The sequence below is a fragment of the Amblyraja radiata genome, chromosome 2 (genome assembly GCF_010909765.2).
Source record: "Amblyraja radiata isolate CabotCenter1 chromosome 2, sAmbRad1.1.pri, whole genome shotgun sequence".
Lineage (NCBI taxonomy): Eukaryota > Metazoa > Chordata > Chondrichthyes > Rajiformes > Rajidae > Amblyraja > Amblyraja radiata.
Window position 1 is genome coordinate 79,033,034 of NC_045957.1, and position 12,126 is coordinate 79,045,159.

General features: G+C 43.0%; 1 protein-coding gene and 1 pseudogene across 1 annotated transcript in view; both read right to left on the reverse strand.

Moving 5' to 3' along the window:
• LOC116985123 overlaps window positions 1-12,126 on the reverse strand; it is a 102,588-nt gene that overhangs the window by 50,453 nt on the left and 40,009 nt on the right. The window lies entirely within an intron of this gene.
• Window positions 11,300-11,405, reverse strand: LOC116970614 (annotated as a pseudogene).

Here is a 12,126-nt window from a genome sequence, read left to right on the forward strand (position 1 = left end):
GGATTTAATTATTGTCAAATAGTATGTCAAGCTTCTCTGCTATTTATTTATTTAATAACAAGATACATTGCACCAATTATTGTGATATAGACTGACTGTGCAGCATCCTTAATGTTAAAGTATTTCTAATTTGGTAATAGGTTTTGCCTTTATCATAGGATCATTCACTTATACATTTGTAATATATTAACACAATTTGATTCTTTGATTAACATGTGCTTAAACTAATCAGTATGTTGAATTTCTCCAGCAAATTCCAGACCTTGTAACTGAATTAAATGCGCTTGTGATTGTGGTATAATATCCTGGTCCTTCAGAATAAATCTATTCCAATGTCCCTTTGTGCAGCTGTTCATTTCACACCCTATTTGATGCTTATCAAGGCTGTAAACTATATATTCTATCCATCATATGGAATGCTTATTTGTACTTCCTCAACATTGCCCAATATAATATTATATTGTTCCCATTGCTGCCATCCCATCATTGATAATTTTATTACTTCAATTTCTATACCAGGCTCTCATTCTCGTCCTACACAAAATCCAATTCACACAAGCCACTGACCCATGTCTTATCTTCATTGAGTACAGCTCTCATATCAGTCTTGTCATTGAAACCAACATTAAATCTTTATCCCTCAATGCACAGTGTAGAAGCTTGATGCCACCTGTAGTGGTTGCAGAAGATAATACATTCAAGTGGAGACAAAATCCATACCAGAGTGTTAAGTAAATGAAATAAAGTAAGCCTTGAATTTACTAGGCACCTTTCAACCCCTTCAGGATGTTCAAAAGTTCGCTAAAGTCAATTGCACTGGAGGAAATACTGCAGTCATTTTTCTGCACAATGGCTGCAATCATTTTCAGATTTCTCACTAAACCAGAATAAAAAAAGAGTTAGTGGTGGAAATCAGAAGATGAGATAACATCTGTGGAAGGAAATCGACAGACAATATTTCAGGTCGGTCCATTCTCGTGTTTAAATAGGGGTCCCAATCTAAAACATCATCCATTTCTCTCTACAGATGCTGCTTGATCCATTGAGATCCTTCAGCAGTTTTGTTTTTGGATCTGCAGTGTCTTGTGTCACTCAGAAGCCAATTATTCAATTTTGAAATATTATTTGAGGGATGTATAATGTTCAGAGACTGGGAATGTCTCTTTGGCTCTTATGTGAAATACTGCCATGGGATCTTTTATCTCAGCTTCAACAGCCTATAGGGGCTTTCCACTGCAGCACCCTAATCCGCTGGTTAAGAAGCGTGTCTTCGACCTTCAAGCTTAAGGGCACTCGCCTGGAAAACATCGAGCTGGATCGACCGCGCACACACACACACACACACACACACACACACACACACACACACACACACACACACACACACACACACACACACACACACACACACACACACACACACACACACACACCGCAAAGTCGAGGGCAAACGTCTAAACTCGCAGATTAGGTCGCCGCAGTGGGACAGCCCCTTAAAGCCCCAGCGTGACCGCGCTTTTGCGGTTGCAGCACCTAAATTGTGGAATAGCATCCCGCTCCTCATCAGAACTGCCCCCAGCATCGACTCCTTTAAGACACGACCCAAAATCTATTTCAACTACCTGGCATTTTTGAGCCCCTCTGAGAGGGCACTGTAAACACTTATGTATGTATTGTTATGTATTTGGATGATCAGCCATGATCATATTGAATGGCGGTGCAGGCTCGAAGGGCCGAATGGCCTACTCGTACACCTAGTTTCTATGTTTCTATGTTAGGTCTGTCTACCGTTGTATGTATCAAATTAGTACCTGCACTGATGTAAAGCACTTTGGGCAATTTGAGTTGTTTTTAAATGTGCTATAAATGTATTATTATTATTATTATTATTATTATTAAAGGGCCTGTCCCACTGCGGCGACCTAATTTGCAGTTTAGAAGAGTTAATACATCCCTCTGAGGTGTAATATTCTAAACATTGACAATGCTGTGAAAGATAATCATCCACCTCAACTGAGTGTCCCTTCATCCTGCGAATATACTCATTAGTTTGAGATTTCCTTCTGGAGAAATATGCTCAAAGCATCTATCTTAAGAATCTACTCAAAATCTTTTCTTTTGGTTAATAGTTAATTTTAGGTCTGGAGATATAGCGTGGAGACAAGGCCTACAGCCGGCAGAATCTGTGGTGATCAATATTCATCCAAACAATAGACAATAGACAATAGACAATAGGTGCAGGAGTAGGCCATCCGGCCCTTCGAGCCAGCACAGCCATTCAATGTGATCATGGCTGTTCACCCACAATCAGTACCCCGTTCCTGCCTTCTCCCCATATCACCTGACTCCACTATCTTCAAGAGCCCTTTCTAGCTCTCTCCTGAAAGTATCCAGAGAACCTGCCTCTACTGCCCTCTGAGGCAGGGAATCCCACAAACTCACAATTCTCTGTGCAAAACAGTGTATCATCATCTCCGTTCTAAATGGCTTACCCCTTATTCTTAAACTGTGGCCCCTGGTTCTGGACTCCCCCAACATCGGAAACATGTTTCCTGCCTCTAACGTGTCCAAACCCTTAATAATCTTATGTTTCAATAAGATCCAGCCTCTTCCTGCTAAATTCCAGAGTATACAAGCCCAGCCGCTCCATTCTCTCAGCATATGACAGTCCCGCCATTCCAGGAACTAACCTTGTGGACCTACGCTGCACTCCCTCAATAGCAAGAATGTCCTTCCTCAAATTTCCTGACCAAAACTACACACAATACTCCAGGTGTGATCTCACAAGGGCCCTGTACCAACTGCAGAAGAACGTCTTTGCTTCTATATTCAACTCCTCTTGTATGAAGGCCAACATGCCATTCGCTTTCTTCACTGCCTGCTGTACCTGCATGCTTACTTTCATTGACTGATGAACAAGGACCCGCAGATCTCATTGTGCTTCCCCTTTTCCAACTTGACACGGTTTAGTTAATAATCTGCCTTCCTGTTTTTGCTACCAAAGTGGATAACCTCACATTTATCCACATTAAACTGCATCTACCATGCATTGCCCACTCACCCAACCTGTCCAAGTCATCCTGCATTCTTATAGCAACCTTCTCACAGTTCACACTGCCACCCAGATTTGTGTCATCTGCAAATTTGCTAATGTTACTTGTAATCCCTTCATCTCAATCATTAATGTAAATTGTAAATAGCTGTGGTCTCAGCACCGAGTCTTGCAGTACCCTACTAGTCACTGCCTGCCATTCTGAAAGGGACCCGCTAATCCCTATTCTTTGTTTCCTGTCTGCCAACCAATCTCCTATGTGGGACCTTATCAAATGCATTCTGAAAGTCCAGATGCACCACATTCACTGGCTCTCCCTTGTCCATTATCCTGGCTACATCCCCAAAAATTTCCAGAAGATTAGTCAAGCATGATTTCCCCTTCGTAAATCCATGCTGACTCGGACCGATCCTGTTACTGCTAACCAAATGTACCGCTATTTCATCTTTTATGATTGAACCTGGCATCTTTCCCACCACCAATGTCAGGGTAACTGGTCTATAATTCCCGGTTTTCTCTCTCCCACCTTTCTTAAAAAGTGGGATAACATTAGCTACCCTGCAATCCATGGGAACTGATCCTGAATCTATAGAACATTGGAAAATAATCACCAATGCATCCCCGATTTCTAGAGCCACTTCCTTAAGTACCCTGGGATGCAGAACATCAGGCCCTATGGATTTATCAGCCTTGAGTCCCATCAGTCTATCCAACACCATTTCCTGCCTAATGTGGATTTCCTTCAGTTCCTCCGTCACCCCAGATCCTCTGGCCACTACTATATCAGGAAGAAGGTTTGTGTCCTCCTTAGTGAAGACGGATCCAAAGTACCTATTCGACTCATCTGCCATTTCCTTGTTCCCCATAATAAATTCACCCTTTTCAGTCTTCAAGGGTCCAACTTTGGTCTTAAAATTAATCCTCCTTTATATTCTTGGCTAGCTTACCTTCGTACCTCATCTTTTCTCCCCGTATTGCCTTTTTAGTTATCTTCTGTTGCTCTTTAAAAGTTACCAAATCCTCTGGCTACCTGCTCATCTTTGCTATGTTGTACTTCTTCTCTTTTATTTTCATACTGTCCCTGACTTCCCTTGTCATCCACGGCCTCCCCTTACACCCCTTGGAATCTTTCTTCCCCTTTGGAAAGAACTGATCCTGCACCTTCTGTATTATTCCCAGAAATGCCTGCCATTGTTTTTCCACTGTTATCCCTGCTAGGGTATCTTTCCAGTCAACTTTGGCCATCTCCACCCTCATGGCTCCATAATCCCCTTTGTTCAACTGTATTACTGACACCTCCGATTTACTCCATATAACCATATAACCATATAACAATTACAGCACGGAAACACCTCCGATTTACCCTTCTCCCTCTCAAATTGTAGATTAAAACTTATCATATTATGGTCACTACCTCCTAATGGCTCCCGAACCTCAAGTTCCCTTATCAAATCCGGTTCATTACACAACACTAATCCAGAATTGCCTTCTCCCTGGTAGGCTCCAGTACAAGCTGCTCTAAGAATCCATTACGGAGGCACTCCACAAACTCCCTTTCTTGGGGTCCAGTACCAACCTGATTTTCCCAATCTACCTGCATGTTGAAATCTCCCATAACAACCGTAGCATTACTTTTACAACATGGCAATTTCAACTCTTGATTCAACGTGCACCCTATATCCAGGCTACTATTTGGGGGCCTGTAGATAAGTCCCATTAGGGTCTTTTGACCCTTACAATTCCTTAGTTCTATCCATACTGACTCCACATCTCCGTTTCAATGACACCCCTTGCAAGGGACTAAATTTCATTCCTCACCAACAGAGCTACACCACCCCCTTTGCCCATCTGTCTGTCTTTTCGATAGGACGTATACCCTTGAATATTCAGTTACCAGCCCTGGCCCTCTTGCAGCCATGCCTCTATAATTCCCACAACATCATACTTGCCAATTTCTAACTGAGCCTCAAGCTAGATCTGTGTTATTTAATTTATGCATCCGACGCACTAGAGATAATTTACAGAAGCCAATTGACCTACAAATCTGTACATCAATGAAATGTGGGATGAAACCGGAACACCTAGAGAAAACCAAAGCCATCACTGGGAGAATGTACAAACTCTATACAGACGACACCCGTAGTCAGGATCGAACCTGGGTCCCTGGTGCTGTTAGGCCTCAACTCTACTGCTGTATCACTGTGCCGTCACTAATCAGCGTGTCATACCTTGCTAACTCATCGAATCTTCAATACTGTACCTTTAAGACAAATATATCCCCTTTAATTAGGAAGAGTTAAACTATAAGTATTTCCTGGGTGCCACACAGGTATGTGATAATACATTTCTGTGCTTAATATTTGAGGGATTAGGGAGCATAAATTTTTTCATGTATATAAAACCACATAAGCAAATAAGAGCAGCATCCTTGGGATGACTTGTTCCTGTCATTCAATATTATTTATGGTTATTACGCTCCAATCCTTAATTCCCTGATGTATCAAACGTTTCTTCATCTCATCTTTGAATAGCTTCAATGGTCTCGCCTTAAACCCTTGGAATTCCAGAGATTCCATATTGACCATATGCACCTAAAGTCAACATATATGGTAAGTGGATCCTCGCTGGGTTGGTGGAGCCTCGTGCGGTTGGTGGAGGCTCCCGGATCAATGAAGCTTGTCTAGGTCAACGGAGCCTTGCGACCGACGGAGCCTCATGAGTCGACCTACAGTCGGCGGTGCGGCGATCGATGAGGCCGGCAGCGGTTGAGGATGGGCCACGTATGATGCCGACTGCAGGACTCATCGCTGGGAACAAAGGAGGATCCGGTGTGTGGGGACTGCTGGGAAGGCGGTGGGGGGAGAACAAAAGTGGACCTGGTGATCGGGAACAGCATGGAGGGAGGGTGGGAGGGGGTGGGGCGAAGAACAAATGAGGACCCGCTGCAGGATACCATGTAACTTTGTCAGCAACCTCTACGTGGTGACTATTTGTTTAGGTATGAAAAACAAAGAATTTCACTGTGACTTGTTACATGTGACAATAAACTATTCATTCATTCATTCATCATTCATGTATTCAAAGTATTGGCTCTTGAGCTATGCCATAAACATTGTCTAATTCTACATAATCTTTTACTTATGATTGCAGCATTCAAATTACATATAATTCCAATAATAGATTTAGTTCAGTGAAACATTCCAATCCCAGAATTACAGGTACATTGAGGAAAGGGAATCAGCGATGTTTATTAAAATACTTGACTTTCAAGGATTTGGGCATGGTACCATCAATCATGATGTAGATACATGTACTGTTCTCAAGTAGACGCTAAAGCCCCTGTCCCACTTTCACGACCTAATTGGCGACCTCTGCCGAGTTTGCCCTTGACTCATACTCGCAGCATGGTCGCCATGAGGTTGTAGGAGGTCGTTGGAGGTCTTCGTAACTCTTCCTCATGCTTGTAAGTGGTCTCCACGTACTTGTGGCCTCTGATAGGTCACAGCGCTTTTTCCAGCCTGATAAAAAATGTCCACGAGTAAAAAAAAGGTCGTCATGGAAAAAATTGATACTTTTTACTCGTAGGTAGGTTGTAGGTCATGATGGTAGTCGTAGGTAGCCGTAGGTCATTAACTGGACCAAGAAACAAAATGCAAACAGCTCATAATTGTATCATGTGATCATTTTCCACTCTTAGCTAGTCGTAGTTGGCCTTAGGTGTGGAAGACTGAGGTCGAGGGTGGTCGTAGGAAGCCATAGACTTCTAAACTCATGGATTAGGTCATCCAAGTGGTACAGGCCATTAATACATATCTCTCTTGGATGAACAAAATGATGATGGTGAAACAAACGGTGCTACCTGCATATCCGAATGAAGGCTGAAAGAAAGGGAAATTCATGCAGAATGCAGCCAAGAGAAAAGAGCACACGGAAGACAAAAATATATATTTAGTGGAAATTGCACTGAATTTATATTTTGTTTGCTAGTAGACAAACAGACTAACTATCAGAAGTAATAGATTGTGATAAAACCTTCCCGAATCAGGAATAATTTGGATAATAGACAAATGCATGTCATAAATGAGCCCCACGTTAATATATGATCAGCATTATGGCAAAGGAAAAGATTATACAATTAATTATTGGATTTGATATTGTTGCGGACATGTGCTGTTGTTGTGCACCATCCACATAAGCAAAAGAATGCGTTATTGCTAAAGATAGATGGGCATCATGCTGAGAAATTCAACTAGCCTTGATTATGGAGGAATGATGAGGAAAATAATGAAAAACAGCAAAGACAATCTATCATCATTAAATCAGTGGGAACAGAAGCTGAAATGAATTACAGAAAGCATAAAAATCATTGTTGATCTATACAATGTTGCATTTCAGTTGTGAACAAAACATAATAGGATGGATTATGAAGAATGAAGAATCATTGGTCACAATAAAAGCAAACATCACTGAAATTCCATTTTGCAACATCAAAGGTTACATTTTCAGCAAGAGAGTTTGTAATGGTAAACCTTGACTTCTGAGAATAGTATAAAATATGTTATTTCAAGTTGACAGACAGTTTTATATCCATCTCATACCTATATCAATTTTAACATTGTTTTATGATACTTATTTTAGATAGTCTAATTGCATTTTAGATAGATTTAGATAGAATCCAACACTTCAGGTTGGAACGTCTGAAGATGAACATTGAAGAATGGTCCTGACCCAAAACATCGCCTATTGGTGTTGCAATCAGTTGTTAACTTTAGGTTTATTATGGTCATGTGAACCAAAGTACAATGAACAACTTTCCTTTGCATGCTATCCTAAAGCCCATGTCCCACTTAGGAAACCTGAATGGAAACCTCTGGTGACCTTGCGCCCCACCCAAGGTTTCCATGAGTCGCCAGAGGTTTTGGTCACTTGCCTGGAAAGCCTCGACAAAAGCGTGAGCTGCATCTACTGACCAAAGATCCTACAGGATCTATGCTACCAACCGCACACACACACGCAAACACATCGTGAAGGTGCGGGCCAGGGACAGCGGAGGAGCGCTGTCTGCACGATGAAGAGGAAGGTAAACGGCTTCCACAGAGCACGGTAAGTCCTTTAGAGAGTGCGGGTCCTCGACAAGTCCTACAGTAAGATTGTTATACCTAAGGTACTGGAAGAGAGAAGGTGGGAGACAGTGAGAAAGGGAGAGAAGCATGGAATGCAAACGTCCCCGGGTGTTGTACCTCTTGTGAACAGGTTCACCCACTTAGAAGTTGTCGGGACAGAAGACGTTTTTACACTGAGCGGCGAACTGGCTTGCGATGCGAATAGGGCTGTTGAGCCAAAACCAAAAAGGCCAAAGTCAGGCAACGCCATTGTAGTGGGAGATTCCATTGTGAGAGGTACGGACAGGGGTTTCTGCGGCAACAGACGGGATTCAAGGATGGTGTGCTGCCTTCCTGGTGCCAGGATCCAGGATGTCACGGACAGAGTGCAGAAAATCCTCAAGGTCGAAGGTGAACAGCCGGAAGTGGTAGTGCATGTCGGCACAAACGATGTCGGAAAGAAGGGGATGAATATTCTGCAGCGTGACTTTAGAGAGTCCAGTTCCTCGTGCTGGCGAGAGCAGGAACAGGGAGATACGGGACCTGAATGTGTGGCTGAGGAACTGGTGCACGGGGCAGGGATTTAGATTCTTAGATCACTGGGATCTGTTTTGGAGTAAGAGGGAACTGTACAAAAGGGACGGATTGCATCTTAACAGGTGGGGGACCAGCATTCTGGCAGGCAGGTTTGCCACTGCTACACGGGTGGTTTTAAACTGAATAAGGGGGGTGGGGTGTCAAATGGGATACTCGAGAATGGAGTTAAAGGGAAAGGGTTTCTTAAATGTGTGAGCGTAGAGACAGAGGGGTGTAAAATGAGGGGAGAAGCAATAAGTAGCAAGGTGAAAAGTAAAAGTGGCAGGCAGATAAATCCAGGGCAAAAATCAAAAAGGGCCAGTTTTCAGCATAATTGTATAAGGCTTTGTGTCTCAATGCAAGGAGCATTCGTAATAAGGTGGATGAGTTGAATGTGCAGATAGCTATTAATGACTATGATATAGTTGGGATCACGGAGACATGGCTCCAGGGTGACCAAGGCTGGGAGCTGAACATCCAGGGATATTCAATATTCAGGAGGGATAGACAGAAAGGGAAAGGAGGTGAGGTAGCGTTGCTGGTTAGAGAGCAGATTAACACAATAGAAAGGAAGGACATTAGCTTGGAGGATGTGGAATCGATATGGGTAGAGCTGCGAAACACTTAGGGGCAGAAAACGCTAGTGGGAGTTGTGTACAGGCCACCTAACGGTAGTAGTGGAGTTAGGGATGGCATCATACAGGAAATTAGAAATGGGTGCAACAAAGGTAAAACAGTTATAATAGTAAGATTAAACGAGAACTTACCAGTTTGAAGTTTGATCTGTATTTTATGAGGAGTTACGATGAGGGATTACGTGAAGAACCCGTCCAGCACGCATGCGCGACATACTTCAAAGCAGCGGTGTGAAATCACAGTAATTGAAATAAATATAGTAAAGAAAAGGAGAGCTTAGATACCAGTTTGATCTCTATTAATGAGGGTGGGAGCGGAGGGCACGTAATCCCTCATCGTTACTCCTCATAAAATACAGATCAAACTTCAAACTGGTAAGTTCTAGTTTAATCTTACTATTTTACTTCGGAGTCACGTGAGTGACTACGTGAAGATTTTAAAGCTCTGTGATTTCAAACCGTGTAACAGTTCATACTTCACTCGCTGCCGCAGTCATTCGAGGGAGGAAGTATGTTATCGTAATCAACCATGAATCTGTTTGTAAAACAATAATGGTGTTATTAACAATAACAAGACCAAAATGCTCCCCCGGGCTTAAATTATATATTTTTTGCAGATTCTAATACTTTTTCTGCAAACGATACAGGTTCTGCCAGCAGCTTGTTATAAAAGTTTGGAACGTATGCTCCCTAGACCACCCCGCTGTAGCCAGGATGTGGTCCATTGGCACGTCCATCCTCTTAGTCACTGATGTGGATGCTGCCCTGGTGGAGTAAGATTTATACACGTTAGTATGTACTCCAGCAACTCCCAGTACCTGCTTGAGCCACTTAAGATAGTTTGGCTCGTCACCCGACCATAAGGTTTCTTGTGGCTGACCCATAAGGCTTTCTCTCTCCCTTGAGGATTACTTATTGTGTTGATGTAGTTCAATAAGTGGGTCATGACACATAACCCTGGTTCAGGTGGGTATGCCCGGAATTCCATGACTAGACCTGATGTTCCTGGTCTGCTCTGTTTGACCAGCCCCTAATGGTAAATGTAACACGGTCTAGTGTTATAACCATATTGTCCAATCGTAGTAGATGGAGGAACTGGACCCTTTGTGCTGAGACAAGGCCATCAGCATGACCGTCTTCAGGGTGGGCTGTTCCAGGGTGAGGGACCTGGCTGGTGACCATCCCCTAAGGTATGTCAGGTCCACACTGACATCCCAGATTTGGGTGTACCTAGGTCTGGGGGATTAGAGTTGAATATGCCTCTCCTGAATTTGATCACCAGCGGGTGGTACCCTATGGCCTGTTGTCCTGGTGCCCGAGTTAAGTAGGCTGACAGAGCACTTCTGGCTGTGTTGATGGTGCAGTAGCTGAGTCCTTCATTGTGGTGAAGACCTGCCAGGAACTCCAGTACAGGTTTTGTTGTAGTTGAATATGTAGTTCCTGTATTTGAATAGTATCTTCCCACTTCTTGATGTTCACCAAGTATACTCCCTAGTGGATATGCGATGGGATGCTATCATCGTGTCGATAGTGCTGTTTGACAATCCAGGCCCAGCAGTGGTCTTCCCAATTCTGCAACCCAGGCCCAGTAATGGTCTTTTCACATCTGCAACCCAGTAGTTTAATTTATCGTGGCATGGGTGGCTTATGTCTGAAACTGGGTGAGTTGATAAGTCTGGGCTATTGGGAAATCATTAGGGTTTTGATGACCATGTCGAGGACCACTGGGAACCATGACTGTGGGTTTGCGTAGTACCCGACTGATGAGGCCGTAGTACCTGACTGATGAGGTAGAAAAAAAGGGGGGAGAACATAGAGATTAGATTCCCCCCCCCCCCCCCCCAGTTCAGCGGGAATGTATTCATTGCCGCTGCCTCAAAGTTTGGTTTCATGCGACATACATTGGTATTTTTTTAGTGGGAGGGTAGACCCCTTTGGGGTGCATGCTGAACTGGTAATATATGGTCCCTAGACAAGGGACGTATCAGATATTAAACTGATAAGAACAGATACTACACTTGATCTGTTCCCTGATTCAATTGAAATACAGGGAAATTGATATCTGTTGTTCGATATTGCTTTGTAATTTCAGCAAATACTTTGGTTTAATATGTCTGTTTACAGTATTTAGCTCACCTGGTAGGTAAGTTTGCTGATGGTCGAATATGTTTGACCACATACGGTTACCAATTATTAAATAAATTGTCACATGATATCGATTTATTCTGCCCAAGTGGTTGGTGTATGCCACCGCTGTGATGTTGTTAATTATAAACAAACATGCAAAATGGTGCACTACTGAATAATATGCTTTTACCAATAGAACGTACTCAATATTTCCAACTAGGTTTTACGCCCAGTGTTAATAGTAGGTATGTTGCAAAGCCTACCTGAAGCGTCGTTGAAAATCTGCCGCTGCGGGTGTGCGCGATTTTGGCGCCGTTTAGAGGGGGCGGGTTTAAAACGCGATTTTCTCTAGGCTGTTCAAATCGAAGATGTTCAGCCTAGTTAATTATTAACGAAAAATCGCTGGAAGACCCCGTCGCAAAAGCTATTATTAGGTTTAAAGGCCTTGAATAATAGTTATAGTAGTTTAAAAATCAATCTCTAAACCCGTGACCGCCAGCAACCGCAGGGTCTCATAAAGCAAACCACAGAAGGTAGGCTGTATATTTTTACATTAAAAAGGGCTTCTAAAGATCCCTTTATACAAAGTTTAATATTGCGAGTAGCTCATTTTGGGCCCATTATATCGCGCAGT